This window comes from Puntigrus tetrazona, chromosome 11, assembly GCF_018831695.1.
Source record: "Puntigrus tetrazona isolate hp1 chromosome 11, ASM1883169v1, whole genome shotgun sequence".
NCBI classification, from domain to species: domain Eukaryota; kingdom Metazoa; phylum Chordata; class Actinopteri; order Cypriniformes; family Cyprinidae; genus Puntigrus; species Puntigrus tetrazona.
In genome coordinates, this window is record NC_056709.1 from 10,453,652 (window position 1) to 10,473,651 (window position 20,000).

General features: G+C 37.8%; 1 pseudogene; it reads left to right on the forward strand.

The window, feature by feature from the left end:
* Positions 1–20,000, forward strand: part of LOC122354386 — an 81,659-nt pseudogene that overhangs the window by 52,864 nt on the left and 8,795 nt on the right.

A 20,000-nucleotide genomic window follows, 5' to 3' on the forward strand; every position in this document is an offset into this window, starting at 1 on the left:
TTTTTTTTTTTTTTTTTTTTTTTTTTGTGAACAATTGCGTTAAGATTATGCAGCCTTAGAATACCCAGTATTATCTACTCGGAGTGAGTGCTAGGCATTATGAAACTTTTTTTTTAACTTCATAGGACTTTCATAATGGGACTGATTATCATCATTGTCCTACTTTTCTAAGAGGAAATGTAATGTACTTGTAGGACGACAATGTGCTTTTGTCCTGTAATGATTAGATGATTAGTCTCCCGCTGAAGCACTCTGTTTCAGGTCTGTAATTGCTTAATTGCTGGTTGATTTTCATATTAAACATTTGGGAATGTGTTTTTTTTTATTATTATTATTATTCAGATCATTTAGCCTTTAAAGGAACACTTTTTTACTCCACTAGAGTTAAACATTTGGGTTTTACAGTTTTTGAATCCATTCATCCGATCTCCGGATCTGATGGAGCAGATTTAACTGCAGCTTAGCATAGATCATTGAATCTGATTGGACCAGTAGCATCTCGCTCAAAAAACGACCAAATAGTTTAGATGTTTTTCCTATTTAAAACTTGACTGTAGTTGCATGGTCTACTAAGACCGACAGGAAATGAAAAGTCTACACAGCGCCTCAAAATGCAGGGGTCTATTTTTAGGTACGGCATAATATCATTGTGCCTGCTGCAGGCATGGTACGGCAGCAAACTTCCTGCATTGTTATGCCAGAATGAGATTATAGTTCCTGGCCATATAGTACTTGGTACACAATGTAACTACAGCAGAGTAAAATTTTAAATGGGAAGATATTTAAACTCTTTGGTAATGTTTAAGCGAGATGCTAACGGTCTACACAGATTCAATGATTTATGCTAAGCTGCAGCTAAAAGTGCTCCGCCAGATCTGGAGATCGGATAAATGGATTCAAAAACTGTAGGGGAGTGTTATTTTAAAGGCTCAATTCTGTAGTTTATTTTGTAGATGTGCCCATTATACAATACCGTTCAAAGGTTTAGGATCAATAATGGGTTTTTTTGTTGTTGTTTTTTAATAGAAAATTTTCAAACCTAACGAATCTTATACTAGTATATGATTATACTAAGTATACTAATATACTAAGTAAATTGTTATAATAGTGTATAATTTTTTTGTTGTTAAATAAAAGACTAAAATAAACTTATTAACACCAAACTTTATTTTTTTTGTACATTTACCATCTTTTTCCTTGTTCAGAACTGCATTGCTACGCATGAATGTAACGGCATTGACATCATCATCGCTCTCATCCTCAACGACATCAACCCGCTGGGAAAGAAGAGGATGGACTTGGTCCTGGAGCTCAAGGTGTGACAACCCTTTCACAGCATTATGCACTGTTTGCTTCAGTCCAAAATAATTGAAGTGAATGGTTTTTTTGTGACAGAATAACGCCTCAAAACTGCTGCTTGCCATCATGGAAAGCCGCCACGACAGTGAGAACGCGGAGAGAATCCTGTATAACATGAGACCTAAAGAACTGGTGAATGGCACTTTGCACTGAAAACACGTTTTGCATATGGTGGCAAATCTAGTGTAATTATTGAAATTGGTTGGTGTACAGGTGGAGGTGATCAAAAAGGCCTACATGCAGGGAGAAATTGAAGTTGAGCACAACGAGGATGATGAGAATGGCGAGGAAGAGCATGCCGCTTCTCCACGTAATGTGGGTCACAACATCTACATCCTGGCCCATCAGGTGACGCAAACACACATATGCACTTCCACACACTTTGACTGCGTTCACTGTGTCAGATGTCTGGATTATATCACCGTCTTCCCCTCCCCCGTGCGCTTCAGTATAGATTTTCTGCCTATTCACGTAATTATCTGGGTCAGCGTCAGAGGATCAGTTATGTAACTATGTTAGGAATGGTGCAGCTTTTCCACCGGCCCTCCAAATTACACTGTTTGGCATCAGGGGTTTGTAAATGAAAAGAACAGAGAACAAAAAGTACATTAGACAGGGCCTTTTGATTCAGTTTTACCTAAATAATAGAGAAATGTGCTTTTTCAGGTTGAGGCTCAAAAGGTCAGTCCATAATTGCAGCAACAAGTAATCCATTTCTGCGGCGGCTACACTGGTTGTGTTTTTTAAACAGAGTTTATTTGTTCACTGCTGGGCTTTGACCCTCAGTTGTTGTCGTAATTGGGCCATTGTGAGAATATTGAATGTGGCTGTTTCATGGCCATTTAGCTGTTGGAGAACGAGATCAAATATAGCTAAATGGTATTATAAAACATAATGAAACAAAAAAGATGCTTTAACTTATTTTTTTCACATAAATATGCACAAAATAATAAATGATTAATCATATTATAAGTAGATTAAATAATGTAAAATACCATTATTTATATATTGCATTATCGTGGCATTCAGAAACACCTTGATTGTAAAAAAACCCCCAATAGAATAAACATTAGTCAACATAAAGTATGGAAGCCTGTTTAAAAAAAAAAAAAAAAAGATTTCAAAATAAAATAAACCAAACAAAAAAAAAACATTGTGCATTAAGTATTTCTTCTCACATTTGTGAGTTTATATATTGCAATCCTGACTTTAACATGCAAGATATATCCCACTATTCTGACTTTATATCTAGCAATTCTAACTTTTATAACTAGCAATATAATAATCTGTATAAACAATAATCTGCGTATTTATGGCCAAATAGCACCAATGCTAGCAACTTAAGTTTAAAAGCCTCAGAGTTATAGTTGTGACATAGTGTTATCTACCATGATCTAAGGCTTTAGATTGGTAAATGTTTCATGATTTTTGCCTGAGGTTTGGGTGGCATGATTGCTGTGGTATATTATAGGATTAGGGATGAAACTTTTATGTGAACAGTACAGAACATTTGACATCATATTCAGAAACATTTATAGATGAGGTATTTCATTAATTAACAGTAATTTACAGTTGCTGGACAGTTGTGAGCTCATGATTGCACTCTTTAGTTCGAACCAGCATTTCTCAGACAGGCGTTGGCCTTTCGCTGACGGTAAAGTGTGCTATGAGCAAAACAATGAGGCCAGATGGGTCATTGCAACATATATACACTGTCACAATGAAAACAAACACAGTCTCATCCTTTTTTCCACATACACCCACAGCTCGCCAGACACAACAAGGAACTCCAGGCAATGCTGAAGCCAGGAGGGACGTACGGAGAGGGAGATGAAGCTTTGGAGTTCTACGCCAAACACACAGCCCAAATCGAGGTCAGCCATCTATGGTAGACTTGAGTACACAAGCATTGCTCTTACTTCTATTCGTTTCTTGAAAAACTTTGACATTAATGCTACAGACGGTCTTTTCAGAGATCAGATTTTTTTTGACCCAGAATCCCTATAACAGCTGCAAGGCAACACACTAAAAATGGCTCTGAAAACCTTAGCTATTGCATAGTACAGAAACAGAAAAAAAATGTCCTATCACACCAATGTTTGTTCATATACAGCTGTTGTCACAGTATGTTTATCTTAAAGGGTTACTCCATCCCAAAACTAAAATCTTGTCATTAATCACTTAACCCCATATTGTTCCAAACATGTGAAAGCTTCATCTTTGGATGACAACCAAGAGGCTTGCGACTGTTGACTGATTGTTGAATTTTTTAGTTTTCTTTCCATACAAAAAGTATCTCATAGCTGCATAACATTACAGTTGAACCACTGATGGCAGGTGAACTATTCAGATGATGCCTTTCATACTTTTTCTGGGCCTTAACAGTGTTATTTACTTGTCAGTCAATGGGACAGTCGCAAGCCTCCTGGTTTCTATCAAAAATATGTGTTCTGAAAAAGAAACCTTTATTTTGGAACGACATAAGTGATTATTGACACATTTTTGAGTGAAATATCCTTTTAAATAAGTAGCTTTATCTCCAGTTTAATTTTGTCACATAAACGGAAAAATGCATGGTTTGAAATAATTTTTTGAAGCAACACCATCACTAATGGCGCTGGACGGTGGCCCCCTCTTTACCTTACCAAAAATTCACTGAAATTTCACTGATGGGATTGCACCAGTTGAGACAAAAAAAATCTAAAACAGCACCTACAGAACAAAAACAAGACTCACAAATGAGTTTTCACAAATATAGCCAATCTGACAGCCTGCAGCATTGCTTGTTTTCTCTCACAGATCGTCCGCCTGGATCGCACAATGGAGCAGATTGTTTTTCCTGTCCCCAACATATGCGAGTTCCTAACTCAGGAGTCCAAGCTCCGTGTCTATTACACCACAGAGCGCGATGAGCAGGGCAGCAAGATCAATGACTTCTTTTTACGCTCTGAAGATCTTTTCAACGAGATGAACTGGCAGAAGAAGCTGCGAGGTACTCAAGAGGCCACTGGTAACGCAAACTCCGTGCCTTGTGCGTGCGCACTTCCTTCCTCTATAACCTAGTAAGCTGCTTTACACACCCTCTCCAATCCCAGAGCGTCCAGGGACCCATCAGGGCTTGCATGCCTCACCCTGACCCCCTCAAGCACGGGCAGTGGGGGAGGGTGTAAATGTTAACTTATGTAAGATAGATAAGATAAGCCTATAACTAAAAATTATGTTTAAGTTTGCTTAAAAATTTGGTTTAACGCGCGCTTGAGGGTTTGGGAAACAAGGAAGAAAGATGGGTCAGGGAGCTGTCTAAATGAATCCCAAACAAACACACATGGCAGCTTACATCACAAAAGCTGATTACGGAAATAAGCTGAGCGAGGGATCAAATAAACAGATGATGGCAAAAAAAAATTCTTTAACCCATTTTCCACCAGCCGGTTGCTGGTGACCAATCTGGGACCATTTCCAACTAGCTTTGCAACAGGCCTTAAAACCTGCTGCTTTTAGAGACTGCTTGAACCAGAAACCAGGGTGGGTTAATGGCCACACTGAATGGCAATGTTGAGTATTAGAAAATTAAAATTAGTATTAGAAGAAGCAAAGATGTATTAAATTAAACAGAATTCATGCACTTTTGACTGTTGCATTAGATCCTGTTGATCAAATTTAGAAAAAAAATCTGTCTCTGTGGAAAACATTTTGGAAAGGTGAGGCAAGGATGGTAGAAAATGGGTTATCTGGAAAAGGATAAGAGTTCTCAGACAGGAAGAGTGTGAGGTGGACCACAGTAATATGATAAAACCTGCAAGATAAGAATCAGAACTGCGTCAAAATGCAAATTTGCAAACGGAGGGACAACCGTTTTCTTGCATGGGACATTTGACCACAGTTCTTGTTTGTATCTTTGAATAAAAATGAGTGTGTGAATAAAAGGGAGGGTGTGAATTCCATTTTAGTAATGAACCTCTAAGAAAGACATGTAAAGGTTTTTATCAGACTGAATCAAAGTAGAAGCAACGTTCCATTGCTGCAAGCCCAAGTCATGAGTGTGGTGGCCTGTGTGTGAAAGTCCCCTCCTCCAGTTCCTCTTTTTAGACAAAAACCCCCTGTCAAAATAGCCATTGCTTAGAAACTAAATCCTCCAATTAGACTCCATAGAGAGTCACGGGTCAAAACAAAGGTGGCGGTTGAGGTCAGCAAGCTCTCGTAGATGGTTTGACCGCACTAAGAAACCCTTTGAACTCTTTGGTCTTTTTTTTCTAGGGTTTTGACTTCAGATTTAGGTGCGGGTGGTTAAAGTGAAATCTCTACAGAACTAATCGGTCTCTATCTTCATTCAATACATTCAAATGTTTTATTTGGAATAACATTGTTTAACTTAACTAAAGAAAAAACAGTTTTTGAAGGAATACTAGACTTTAAAGTTAGTACATTGGACTCTGTCCTGATTGGATGTAATTGAAAATACACATGGTCAGCTGGATCACATTTGAGCTCGAGACCATTCAGAATTGGTCTTTGAGATCGCCATGGAAACTAACAAATAGCTGTCCTTGTGTTGTTTAGAAGAAGGCAGTAGAATGACATAATGCAATTAATTTAACAAAAATCAAATAAAAGATGAGCAGTAATGCATGGAACCTGTTAGTGACATCATCTGTTATTTCATCTCAGTAGGCCTTGTTGTACACGACATTAGTTTCTTTCTTGAACTACACTTCATTACATTGTTCTATATAGAGTGGAATAGGCAGTCTTATGGGTGCAGTGTGCAATTTCTGACCCCCTCAAACACTAATATATTCTATTGTTCAGGCTACCAGGTGATCCTGCTCTAAAATTAATGCAGTTGGTTTAAACCAATGTTGTTGTGCCAGTACTTAAACAAATTGCTTTCCATAATGGCACAGAACACACTTGGACAAAGTTGGTGCTTGTTTGAATATCGTCAAACATTTTTAAATGAAATGTTAGTTTGTGTTTGTGTCAGAACCACGTGCGTCGAGCTCTGACGTGGTGTTCATCAGGGGATAGTATTGGACCCTTTTAGTTTTGTGATGGCAACATCTGGAAACAATCGGAAAGGTATAAATTGTGCTTTGTTGAGGTTCCTTAAAGTTTTGGATTGAGTTTTTGACTTGCTTCCTCCTCCAGCTCAGCCCATCCTGTACTGGTGTTCCCGTAACATGTCCTTTTGGAGCAGCATCTCCTTTAATCTCGCCGTCCTCATGAACCTGTTGGTAGCATTCTTCTATCCACTGGAAGGAGTGCGCGGAGGTGAGTTGTGTTTTTTTGGCTTTTTGGCATGAAGGACGGTACAAAGGGAATTTGTGTTTCCTTCCATATGCGATATATAGAAAGTTTGGTAATACTTTCTATGAATCCTGTATTTTTTATACATTATAAGGGTATTCTTAAAGGGTTACTTCACCCCAAAAACTAAATTTGGTAACACTTTCTATGAAGCCTGTATTTTTAATACATTATAAGGTCATTCTTAAGGCACTGTAATGAATGCATAATGCATTATAAAGATAATGCTTTTATAATGCGTTGTTTCATATCATTAATATTCATAAGAACAGTTTTAATATGTTAATATTTACTTGTTTTTGTAAGACTGTGATCATTTATAACACACAGTGGAGATGATTCATTCACAAGTTACAATGGATTATGTTTCTCATAGTTATAATGCATTATAAGTATAATATCTTGCCATTTTAACTTTTGTTACTTATAAAAAAAGTAATAACAATGACAATACAATTTATTTTCCCATAAAGGGGTTTTCAAACTGTGGGTCACAGAGTCGTCACACAAAGTCACACACAGTTCAGTCTAGGGCAGCACAATATACCAACATTAATACCGAATTGCAATATCGCAAAGACTATTATTTGAAACATTTTTTGAAGCACAGGCTCGACAAGCAATAACAGTGAGGGTCTTAGAGCGACGGTTCATTATTAAAAGGCTCGGCCCGCATTATTAATGAGAAGAACCTCTCTCACTTTACTGCACTGTTTTTTGCATGAGATTGCATACACCGTATAATTCAATTGTTATGTAAACTCCTTCAGGTATGTTCGTTCAGTCTGTTGACTTGACTCTGTCTTTCTGAGAGATATAAAGAGTTTGTTGTTTTCATTCCTTCATATGCATTTGGCTACCTACCAATAAGGAAACGCTCTGTAAAGAAATTTCACATGTATACAGGCCGAGCGGGGCACAAACGCGGATTTAATTCTAACACTACATGCTTTTAACATTTCCACACTCTGACATAACAGTATTTACAAAATATCCTATTATTTCCTTTGCATATCGTCACTATGTAGAGAAAAAAATGTGCCAAAGTTAAAAAATCTTAAATATATTGCTGAAATATTTTTTTAACGATTGCAAAAGTACATTTCTGCCTGAAGTAAATTTGTCATCTCGAGTTTATTTAAAATAAGACACATCTCCCTGCGCTGATTAGCTACAGTTGGCCATAGCAGTGTAGAAATCAGTGTTTTTTTGGGACATATTTCTTTATAGACTGATTAACTTCTATATATTAAGAAATTAAAATGTAAATACTAGTAGTGAAATGTTATTGTTGTTAGCTAGCTCACATTAGCTTCACAGGAAACACTCAAATAACACTCGGCACTCACAAGATGTCGTCAAGATATGATATGATATAGTCTATTATAAATGAAGTAGATTTAATATGGTGCTCATTGTGAGTTTTAAATAATGATACTATTAAAAGTTAATCACAAATATCTAAATATTGTAACACGTTATAAGGAGTTATTATAATGCATTATGCATTCGTTGCAATGCCTTAAGAATACCCTTATAATTTATTATAAATACAGGCTTCATAGAAAGCGTCATCGAAAGTTTTTCAGATCTAGGATCCAAACAAGCTGGATGCTAGTGTTCTGTATTTTGTTTGAGTACCAACCGCAACTTTGATCATACATGCATACATTGCTAGAGCACAGATAGCTGTTTTCATGGGAGTAATGAGTGCATTCAGTAACAGATGCTAGAACTTGACACTTTACTGACCTACTTTCAGCGCACACAGCCCCTGAAAGACATAATTTGGCCCACATAACAGAGCTCCAACAAAAAACGCTGCTGGCCTTACTTCTGTCGTAACACATCTTATATAATCCATTCGTTCTGAATGATTTGATCCCTTCCACTTACCTCAGTAGCGTGCATTTTTATTATTTTCTGTTTATTCTGCATCCGTGTTTGTTCCTTATTATCAATGCGGAATGTATTCATTCGATAAAATTCTATATTAATATATTAAATATAGATTTGAATGTTTATCATCAAGGAGGAGTAAATGCATAAGTAAACATTTCAAAATATCTGAGTAAACAAAAACTGAAATACAGATACGTGGATGCCCTGGAAAGCATTTCTGATCCGAAAAGCGTGTGTGTTCTTTATGAGGTGTCACAATGATCGACATAACTTTTGTGCACAACCTGGTTATAGATCTTGCCCTCTTATCTGAGATCATGTCAACTGACTCCAGTGCTCACACAAACACACACACACACACACACACACACACGCACTTATTTCCCTAATCTCATAAGCTGTTAAGACTGTGCCTATCTCCTCCCTTCTCCTTTCTGATCAAAAGTGTGTGTTTGTATACATGTCGAAGGAATACAACACCTGTTTATGTCAGAGCTGAGATTTGACCCCGAAAACAGAAACCCAGATAAAGTCAAAAGACTGGCGGTTGCTTCATTCTTACATAACAGCTTGAGCACCTGCTTCTTGTGTTCGAGTTTGTGATCAGTATCATCCTAATGTAAGCGATGTTTTCGAGTAATATTTCTTAGGCCTTTCTGTGTTTCTTTCGCTCTTTTGTGTTGTGTTGAGCATCGCTTGGCCAGTCATTGTGACTGGCGTAAGTGCCACATTGTGACTGGCATAAACTCTGCATTGTTCAGGCTGGGGTCAGGCTCCAAGGGCTCTTTTGTTTTGGGCCTTTCCCTTTCTCAAAGCGCACATGAGTGTTAGGGCCTTTAATTGAAATCTCTAAAACAAAAGCCTCCTCTGGGAGCCCAAAACACACTGAACTACAGCTCTGGTAAATTCAATATAGGTCACGATTTGAATTGCAAACCAATAAAAGCTGATAAAGGACATGTTAAAGGTGGATTCGGGAATACTGTCTTTGCAATAAACATGGTTGTATAACAATCGGTAAACTGACGAAATATTTATATTGTCTGTTTTATATTTAACAGAGAATTATATAATTAGTTCAGTAGTTCATTTTCCATAAGGTTATTTTTTTTCTCCACTCTTATAAAGTCGGCTCACCTTTTGTTTGCTTTATTTCCATGTACTTATTTATTTTGAGTATTTAAATTTATTTAGTTATTTATTATTATTTATCAGTCGTATATTTATTCATTTACGTTAAAATTTTGCTGTATTTTTCTTCATTATTATTATTATTATTATTATTATTATTATTATTATTATAACTTACACTTGTACACAAAAAACAACCATTGCATTATTATAACCATAATTTCAGTTTATTCGGTCTTAATAAATCATTTTTCAATTCTTGAATTTACTGTGAATTCTTAACGGCCCACAATCCTGCTTCATTGTATCAGTTCTTACTGGTTGTTTCGCACCTTATTTTTCACTTTCATTGTGGGCACTTTAAAATCGTGAAAGTACATTTAAGAGCAGTCAGCACCTCTAAAGCCGATTATAAAAGGCCTTCTGCAGAGTTCAGTAGGTCCCTGTACAGTATTTGTAAAGGTCAAGCAAGAGGCTCTACAGAATTCCAGAATGTGTGTAAGAGAGGCTCTGAGGAGTGTTCCTTCCCTCCGCCCCGTCTGGCAGAATGTAGCCATTCAAACACAAAGAGGGCTGCAGAAGTAGGTCAGCGTGTATAACCTCAATGCACAGGAACGCATAGTATAAATGTTGAGGGGAGATCTTGGGCATTGCACATGCACATTGCAAATCTATTTCTATTGTGCCTGACACCAGTCAATGGATATTCAGTCTTCATTCATGTTAGAGTCCACTGGCTATTTGATTTTTTTTTTTTGTATGTTCATTTATTTATTTTTCTTGTTTCTAGAGTACGTTTTTGCGTTATTTTTAACAGCTACCTTTATACAAATGCATTTTTTTTCTAATTGCCAGTGGCATTCTAGCGGATGTGATCAAAGCCTGACGATCAAGTTCGCCGACGTATATTGCTAAAAGATTTTAAGGCTATCTTCTTCTTCTTCGGAAGAAAGTCACATACACAGGATCACAAATGTACTTAAATGCTAAGGCATAGTGCAGAATCTGAAATATTTAACTTGTTTTTTTGTGGCACTAAAACTTTATTTCCAGGTTTAAATGAGCTCTTAGAGTCTGAGTTCAGTCAGTCTGCGTGTAAGTTTGTGAAAATGAATGGAACAGAGCCTTTGACGTCCTCGATTCTGAAAATTTCCTGGCCGCCCACCAGCCCTCTCGGTCCAAACCCCAGCTCGGCCGTGAGGCCGTCCTTGCTCGGTACCCGATGCTCATGCATCTTTCAGCTGTGATATTTTTAGCACGACGTGTTATGTAACAAGCACCTGTCATGTGGTCTACTCGCAGGCGGGAGAGTGAGCGAGCGAGCTGGAACCATTGCCTCTGTGAAGATCCTGCAAATCCGACTGACCTCATTTTTCTTCTCTGCATACGCACCGCACACACACACACACATACCCGCTTAGCAATCCCACTAATATAAGAGACCTTGCTGTACTGTACATTTCATTGCCGATCATTTAGAAGGAGGATTAAAAACAATGCTAGAGCGGCTCATGACAAAGCTTCATCGGACCTTAACATATTCAAATGTGTTATGTAACTTTTTTTTCCGAAGCTTCTTTCCCTTGAGGGCTAGAATGTGCCCGAACATGTTCAACAGGTGAAACTGCAAGTACTTTAGGGAATCCCATTTAGATCTGCTGTACAGAAACAGAGTTTCAGAAGCGCAGTGCAGTCATGGGTAATGACAATGAATATAATCTTAGTTTAGCATCTGCACTTGTTTTTGTTAAAATGAAACTTTTTTTATTTCTGAATTTGACTAGTTAGTTCATTTTGTTCCAATCCCAAACAATCTACATTTTCTCACGGAGAACAAAAGGAGAACTTTAGCCAGATGCCTCGACTGCCATTTTCCAGGTGCACTAAAAGTGAACAAAAAAATGGACTATTCCGAAGCCAAAATTGTATGAAATGTTAATTACATGGTGTTTTAGAAGCCCTCATTCTACAGAAGAAAGAATAATGAGGGCAAGTGATAACAGAATTATCATTTTCGTATTTCCCCAATCAGATCGAGACGGTTATACATGTTGAAACAACCTAAAAAATGAGACACTTCCCAGAAGCGCGCAGTGTGGATTTTTATCAGAATCTAAGTTGTGTCCCTGAGATAGTTGAACGCAAGGCCTGTAGCATCGCTGATGCTGTAACCGTGACAGATGGCATGATAACATGTCACTTCTGTGGTATTTTTATCCCAGAGCATGATTGATGGCACTAAAACGTGTTTACTTCTTTTTCCTCAGGCACCCTGGAGCCACACCTCTCTGCTCTGCTTTGGGCGGCAATGTTGGTTTCGCTGGCCATAGTCATAGTGCTACCCCAGCCTCATGGGATTCGGGCACTCATCGCTTCCACCATATTACGCCTCATATTTTCGGTCGGCCTGGAGCCCACACTGTTTCTTCTCGGGGCCTTTAATGTGAGTCTTCTGCCAAAACCCGTCGGGCTGGTGGTGTTAGAGGGCAGATCGGTGTGTTTTGCACTGAGGTGTGTCGTGCGTCACTGGGGATTTCACACGGCTTTCACAGGCCTATGTCAAAATGGACTTGGCTCACACGATAACTCCACTTTCCCCTAATAGTATGCACACTTAGTATGCATTCAAACCAAATATTATTTCCAAATCATCTTTAACTTAAAGTTAAAGTTTCCCTTAAAAATTGTAATGGTCAGCATTTTTTAGCCAGACATTTACTCTTCTGTGAAACTCAAAAGAGATGTTTTGAAGGGGTTCATGCTGCTCTTTTTTCTCACATGCGCGTATTCAAAACACCACTTGCTAGCAGAAAACGTATGTGGTTTTGGAACACTTGCTGACTAAATGTTTACGTTTCATGCAAAAAAAAAAAAAAAAAGGAAATCTTACTCTGAACATGTAAATGTAATTATTTCCTACAAAACTACAGAATGAGCTGCTAACGACAGTTAAACAGTGAACAGTTGAAGCTTGTTTGAATTATTCCAATGCATCATTAGCTGAATGCTTTGATAATTTAGCGGTTTTATGATTAAATATAATTTCAAAACAACTTCAGGGAAATGTTTCATAATGAAGAGATGCAAGTGCTTTAACCCGGTATTTATGGTTGTGTATCCATAATGACACGCTACTGATAAATGCTCTCATTGCTGAAGGTTACCTCAAATCATTATATAAGAGCCAAAATTGTAACACAATGGTTGTGTTTTCAGGTGTGCAATAAAGTGATTTTTCTAATGAGTTTAAGTGGGAAATCGTGGTAGTACGTTCACAAGAGGATACAAGGCCATGATCATGGATGTGGAGTTCCTGTATCATCTGCTTTACCTCATTATATGCAGCCTTGGAGTCTTTGTTCATGTCTTCTTCTACAGCTTGCTTGTGAGTAATACATGCACTTTCATTCACTCCACCAGACATACCATATCCTATCTTTCACACAGGGACGTCTCTTCTAACTCTGACCTCTGACCTCTCACACTTTCACCGTCATGTATACTGTATACATTCACACACGCTCACACACACACGCTCTCATCTTACACTCTACCTCTAGCTCTTTGACCTGATCTACCGAGAGGAGACGCTGTTAAACGTCATCAAGAGCGTAACCAGGAACGGTCGCTCGATCGTTTTGACCGCCGTTCTGGCTCTCATCCTGGTCTACCTCTTCTCCATTGTTGGATACATCATCTTCAAGGATGACTTCATCCTGACCGTGGACAGGATATCCAATAAAACTCTTGGTGAGAAAAACAGATGGATTCTTATGCGATGTTGCTCAAAGTCTGAAAATTAAACTTTGAAAACACGTGGCAGTCTACATTGTACACGAGAACTCTCTTGTTGTTTAATGTAACACGTTAGATTTGAAACATCTAGCTGGTTATTCCACAAGAACACTTACTTACACAAAAGAAAGATACAAGAAATTGTCTTATGCTTATAGGAATTGAAGCTTTTATTTTTATTTTTTTATAACTAGCACAATAGTTTTTCTGTATTCTGACACTAATTTCATGACGATTGACAATTATTTCACTTTTGAATCCCATTAGTGTTGTACCCCAAAAATTTTCTTTCCTTATTTTAGTACGACAAAAACATTTTATGTATACTACCATTTAAAGTTTGGGGTATTTATGTTTTGAAAGAAATGTATTATTTTAATCTGCAAGGATGCATTAAATGAAATACCAAAATTTATGTTAAAGTGTGATAATGTTTCACAACATTGCACTTTCGAGAGAACATTAAGAAAAATCCTTCCTACCCCAAACTTTAAATTATACTGAATCGCATATCTATATCTGTACTTTAATTAATAATAAATGTTGAGTTAAAAGTAACAATATGCATTTCCTAATCTGCAGTTTTTCCCTATGTTTAGAGCAATCGGCCAGTAAAATGGGAGAGTTCTGGCAGGCGCGGTGTGTCGGAAAGAGGAGAACTGTTCCACGGAGACCATGATGGATGGTACGGACCCCATCACACACACACACACACTTCTAGTTAAATCTGAGTGGTATGGCCTGGTCATGAGGCGAGGAAAGGAGAGACTCAAGAGTGGCTGGTAGGTTATGTGTATGATGTTTGGGGTCGGAGGTTAATGGCAGTCAGGCACTAAATGTTCAGCAGGTTCATGCTGGTTCGGGGTTAGAGTTCAGACCGGTCTAATTCGGATTTGTAAGCAGGCCTTTGGGAATGTGCAAATTTAAGATGTAAGACCAGACTAATTTGATCAGTGGAGCTGATCGGCCAGTCTGAACCCACTGAACCTGCGGCGCTTGGCCTGTCTGCCCCTGTGAATGTGTCTTCCCTTGTTTAGCACATCGGTTAACACTGAAAGACCTCGCTTAGAGCAATGCTGGTCTCAAACTGGCCTTTCTCATAAACGGGGTTACTTAGGGTTAACAAGAAGAAGGTGTTTACAAAGGTAAATTTTAGTGATGCTTTACAATACTGAAAAAATGCAATTCTTCTGAAATGCCTTCATAATCATAGCTAGCCTTCTTACGTTTTCTTTAAAAACAAAAATATACAAATTTGACGTTTGTGAATGAGTTTTAGGTTTGTGTGTGTGTGTGTGTGTGCGTGTGTGTGTGTTATTATCTGATCATTTATTTTAGGAAAGCATTTGACCACAAATGCTATTTCTGCTTTAACATTTGCATGGATGCGACACTGTCTGTAGAACATTCCACAGTAATACAGAGGCCTCTGTTAGATTATGTAGACTTTGTGTGTATTTGTTTAGTGTTTATTGACGTGTTGTTTCCTGCAGCTGTAGGAGTACAGTCGACTGCGGTCGTGATTGAGGATAAGGAGAGGACGTGTGACTCGCTGCTCATGTGTATCGTCACTGTCTTGAGCCACGGTCTGAGGAGCGGTGGTGGGGTCGGAGATGTTCTGCGGAAACCTTCTAAAGAGGTACTGCACAAGGGCCTCAATGCGTCTTACTATTTCCTCTGCCTGTGGCGAAGGTGTGTTCAAAAAACCTGTTTGGAAACAATCACTATTTTTTTCGATTCCACTTGCTAGTGATGCTGGACTATTCTATAAAAAAATGTCACTTAAAAATTATGTTTACTATAAAAATTAAATATTAAAAAAGTTTCAAAGGACCGTTTCTCATTTTCATTTAATGTCAAAAATATAGCAATCAAAAGTAAGAGCAATGAAACTGAAAAATATCTAAATAAATGCTAATTCATGCTGGTAACTCACTGCTACTACAGTAACACTGTTGAATAATTACAAACTTCATTCCTCACTAATGCTGTTATGATCGCTGATTGGTGCGTTTTGAATACTCAAGCACTTTTAGCCTTTTAGTACTTGGTAAATTAGGCCTTAAAAATGTTTGTTCTCAAACACTGGTTGGATTTTTCAGAGATAATGAGATTAAGTAATTTGGGCGGAGTTATAAAAGTTAAGTAGAAAACATGGTTATCGTGTCTTCATTCTGAAAGCTTGAGGACCACTGGTCTATTATTGGATGCTGATCGGAAACGGCTCTGATATTATAATCCACTACATTTCTTTTCTGTGTAGGAGCCTCTTTTTGCAGCCCGTGTGATCTACGACCTCCTCTTCTTCTTCATGGTGATCATCATTGTCCTCAACCTCATCTTTGGAGTCATCATTGATACCTTTGCTGACCTCAGAAGTGAAAAACAGAAGAAAGAGGAGGTTCTGAAAACGACTTGCTTTATTTGTGGTGAGTGGGTACTGTACATGCCCTCAACGGCATTCCAGTGGCTTTCCATTTCAGTCAAATCAAAACAAAATGCAAACCAAAGTGATCTTGCACAATATCTCCTAAAATACAGCTGCAATTTTCATTTATTAAAATATATTGTTTTATAGCTAATTACAGCCTGAAACCTCATACTCGAAATGAAAAAGCTACCTTACGTTACAAACTTAAGGCGAAAAATAATAGCTTAATTAATTTTTGGACATTTCTACAAATTCTTTCTGGATAACAGTACTAGTCTTAAGTAGCCAAAAATACACTGTATGGGACAAAATTATACTTTTTTATGCCAAAAATCATAAGGGTATTAAGTAAAGATAATGTTGTATTTTCTAAATCAAAATATAATTTTTGATTAGTAATATGCTTTGCTAAGAACTTAGAGAACTACTCTTCTTCAGCTTTAAAGAGGATTTACTCGATTTTCAGCCAAATATTATCCTATTTTAACAAACAAACATCATCGGAAAGCCGATTTATTCAGATTTTTGGTGATTTACAAATCTCAATTTTGAAAAACTGACTCCGTGACAGATTTTTGTGGTCGGGGTCACCCATATTATCCATCCTGGTTATCTTGCGTGAATCACTGGCATATTCATTTCATGTCCCATAAATTTCATAGGCCCACAAAACTGTTTTCTCCAGCATAAACATTAGGACGCCCCCTCTTCACCAGAAGTCTTAGTCATAACTCACTGTGGAGGTGGTGGAGTGTCTTCCTGTTGCCACTTGGAGCGTTTGACCGCGTTAATGTGAGATCACCTGTAAATGATCATAAATCTCACCGTGCACGCGCTTGTTTATATACCGTTTTTACTCACGTCTTTTGAAACAAATTAATATCGAAAGTGCAGTTTGCTGGGATTCAGTTGTTGATTTCACAATCCACGACTAATATTTGAAAGCTCAGAGTGACAGAATGTAATCTGGGATGAACAGTACAAATGTGCGATTGGAGAGTACATGACGTGTTGCAGTCAAGTGACATTTCCCAATGTGTTTGCTCAAAGTCTATTTGTTTGTGACAATCACGAGATCCATAACCTCCGTTTGCTCATAACACGCACCATTCACGGTTGTATACAAACAGTTTCCTTGTGGTTCTGCTTCCTTTTTTCGAGATAGTACTGTTTTCTGTGAAACAAAACCTTTTTTTTTTTTTTCGAAGAGAAAGGAGTTTTGTTATGCATCATGTCAGAATCTTAAAATATTGTTTTCCCTCTCGCTGAATGAACTGAATGGAGCTAAATAAGTTCCTGACCTAAACAAATCCTCCTTTTTGGACAACTGACCGTTGGGCTGCTTTGTCACTTTAAGATTACGCTCGTCCTTGATCTTCTTAACTGACCTTACCCTTAAAAACAAGGTTTATGTGGCAAGGCCCGTTTACAATAACTGATGCAAACTCATTTCGTTGTAACTGTGTTTGTGCTCTACAGGTTTGGAGAGAGACAAGTTTGACAACAAAACAGTGACGTTTGAGGAGCACATTAAGGTGGAGCACAACATGTGGCATTATCTCTTCTTCATCGTGCTGGTGAAAGTGAAAGACTCCACGGGTTTACAGGGCCAGAGAGCTATGTGGCCGAAATGATCCGGGTAATGTATTCGATAGGTCTGCTAAGATAGTATTTTCAGTCACAACAGCAAAGGTTATACTTCATTTTAAACTAAATGTATTAAGTGGAGCAAATTTCATTTCAACTTTTTTTTTTTTTTTTTTGTACCTCGAATGCTGGTTCTGAGAAGTTGAAACGGGATCCGTGTCTAATTACTGCTATGCATTAATCACACAGAGGAATGTGTAGCATCCAGAGGCTAACCCTTCATTCTGGGTTCATTACTTGTTAAGCTCATTTGACAGCGCTTTTGACATAGTTTTGATTACTGCAAAAATGAATTACGACTATAATTATGTGACTATAAAAAGGCAAAAGATTACATTTACATTTGGAGTCAATCCGTAAAAAAAGGTAAAAGATTTACCAGTTCAAACCAATAACCACAAAACAAATTTTTACATTAGGTATATAAGTATATATATTTTACATTTTCCAGTTTTGTTGCCGTGACAATGCAATACCTAAATATTTAACATGCCAAGATACAAAAGAAGTGTTTTTAGTGACAGTTTTGAATTCAGCAAAGAATTTAAATTTTTAAAAAATGAAGCGGGACAATGATTTTTAACATTGATGATGATGATGATAATAATAATAAAATGTTTCTTAAGAACAAAATCAGCACGGGATTTCTGAAGGATCATGTGACACTGGAATAATAATGTATCACAGGAATAAATGAAACTTTAAAATATATTAAAATATATTATTTTAAGTTGTAAAAATAGCATATTATTACTGTATTTTGATTAAAAAATGCCTTGGTGAGCAAATAAAGACTTCTATATAAAAACATTTTTATAAAATCCACACAAAATATGTGCTAAGTGTTTTTTTTTATATTTTAATTTAACAGTTTTGTTTTTGAATCATCTGAAAAAGAAGTCCATTCAATACCATTGTAAATTAAAACTAGGCAGTCGTCGCCTTTCAAGAAACTGAGGTCACCCTGAGGTAATTTAAGCCCTAGGGTCAAAGTCACATGATGAGAGGTAATCGGCCAATAGCATGGCGCAGTTTTGGATCAGTGGTTGTGTTTGTTTACTGCTGAGGATTTTTGTGAACTCTGTCAGTTGATAAGGCTGGGATAACTTGACACTGAGCTTCTACTTGTACACAGAGAGGGAACCAAAGAGTTACGATCAAACAGCGCATCGATAAGGTGTTTGCGTGTGGGTTTCTTCCCCTCTGCACAGCATGGCTTCAGAGAAGCTGTTTTATATCAGACTTTCAAAGAATGATGTATTTATGAGGACTAAACCATGCCGTGATGGGGCATGACTTCTCCTCAAAAATATTTTTAGATCTTTTCACGTTTATTCGGGCCCACAACCCTGGGGGCATGAAACGATCCGACTTGACCCTAGAAGTTTAGCTTGCTGTGGGAATGTGGCCTACTTTAAGCTTTACCTTCGGGAAAGTGAAGTGTAAGAAATTTTCCACCAGATTCCTTGCAGTAAATCCCTTAAACGACCCCAAACCTTCTGCTTTGACTTATGCAATCACAACTTTGTGACCTTCAGTCTCAGGACGCCAGAGCTTCTGTTTGCCTTCAGACTGGAGTCTTAAGATGTACTGAAAATGGCTCGGAATGTGTTAATCCTTGAGAGAAAGCTGTGATAGCGCACACACACACACACACACACACACACACACACACAGAGGAGCAGGAGTTCCCCTCATTATTGCTATATGTGTGTACGCCTTTCTATTCATGTATTTCTTAGAAAAATTATCTCTTAGTTAAAGCACTGTGGGCTTTTCCTCACTTTTTAACAACTATAGCAAATCGCTGGGTGAATACAAGTCTGTTGCTAAATGGGATATTACAAGGAAAAAATGCCTTTCAAAATGAGGGCACTTATGTTGTTCATTTAAACATCCTGTTTTATCTTTATTGCCTTTTTGTAGGTCATCATACGCTTTGCTTAATGCAATGGCGTGGAACTTTAATGGCATTTTATGTGACTTGAGTAATTTTAAGGAAAGAGAAGTGCTCAGGAAAGCCCCTTCTGCACAAGTGGTTGTTTTCTTGACGCAGATGGCGCAGCGGTGGGTTTTCTGACACAGTTTCTGATCCGGGTGGTGTCTTTTGGCCCGATTCCCAACTTCCGTGGTGCGTTTTAAGGGTTTGCCATGCGGTCTTGGGAGGAATCACCTGACTTGGGATTAGTCGCCCTTTAAGGACTCCTAAAAAATAAGAACGTCTTGACTTGACAACAAAGGGTAGAACAATTCGCGATGCATCAGTAGTTGAAGGAGAGAACGAAATGCTAGAGCATCAAGCTGTGGTTGGCAAAGCCATTATAGAACATGAAGCCACTTATTGACATTTGATTTAGTAAAGACAGGACAGGAAGTGATGGGGAGAATGGGATCAGGAAATGACTCATGCAAGTTAATATTTTTGAAA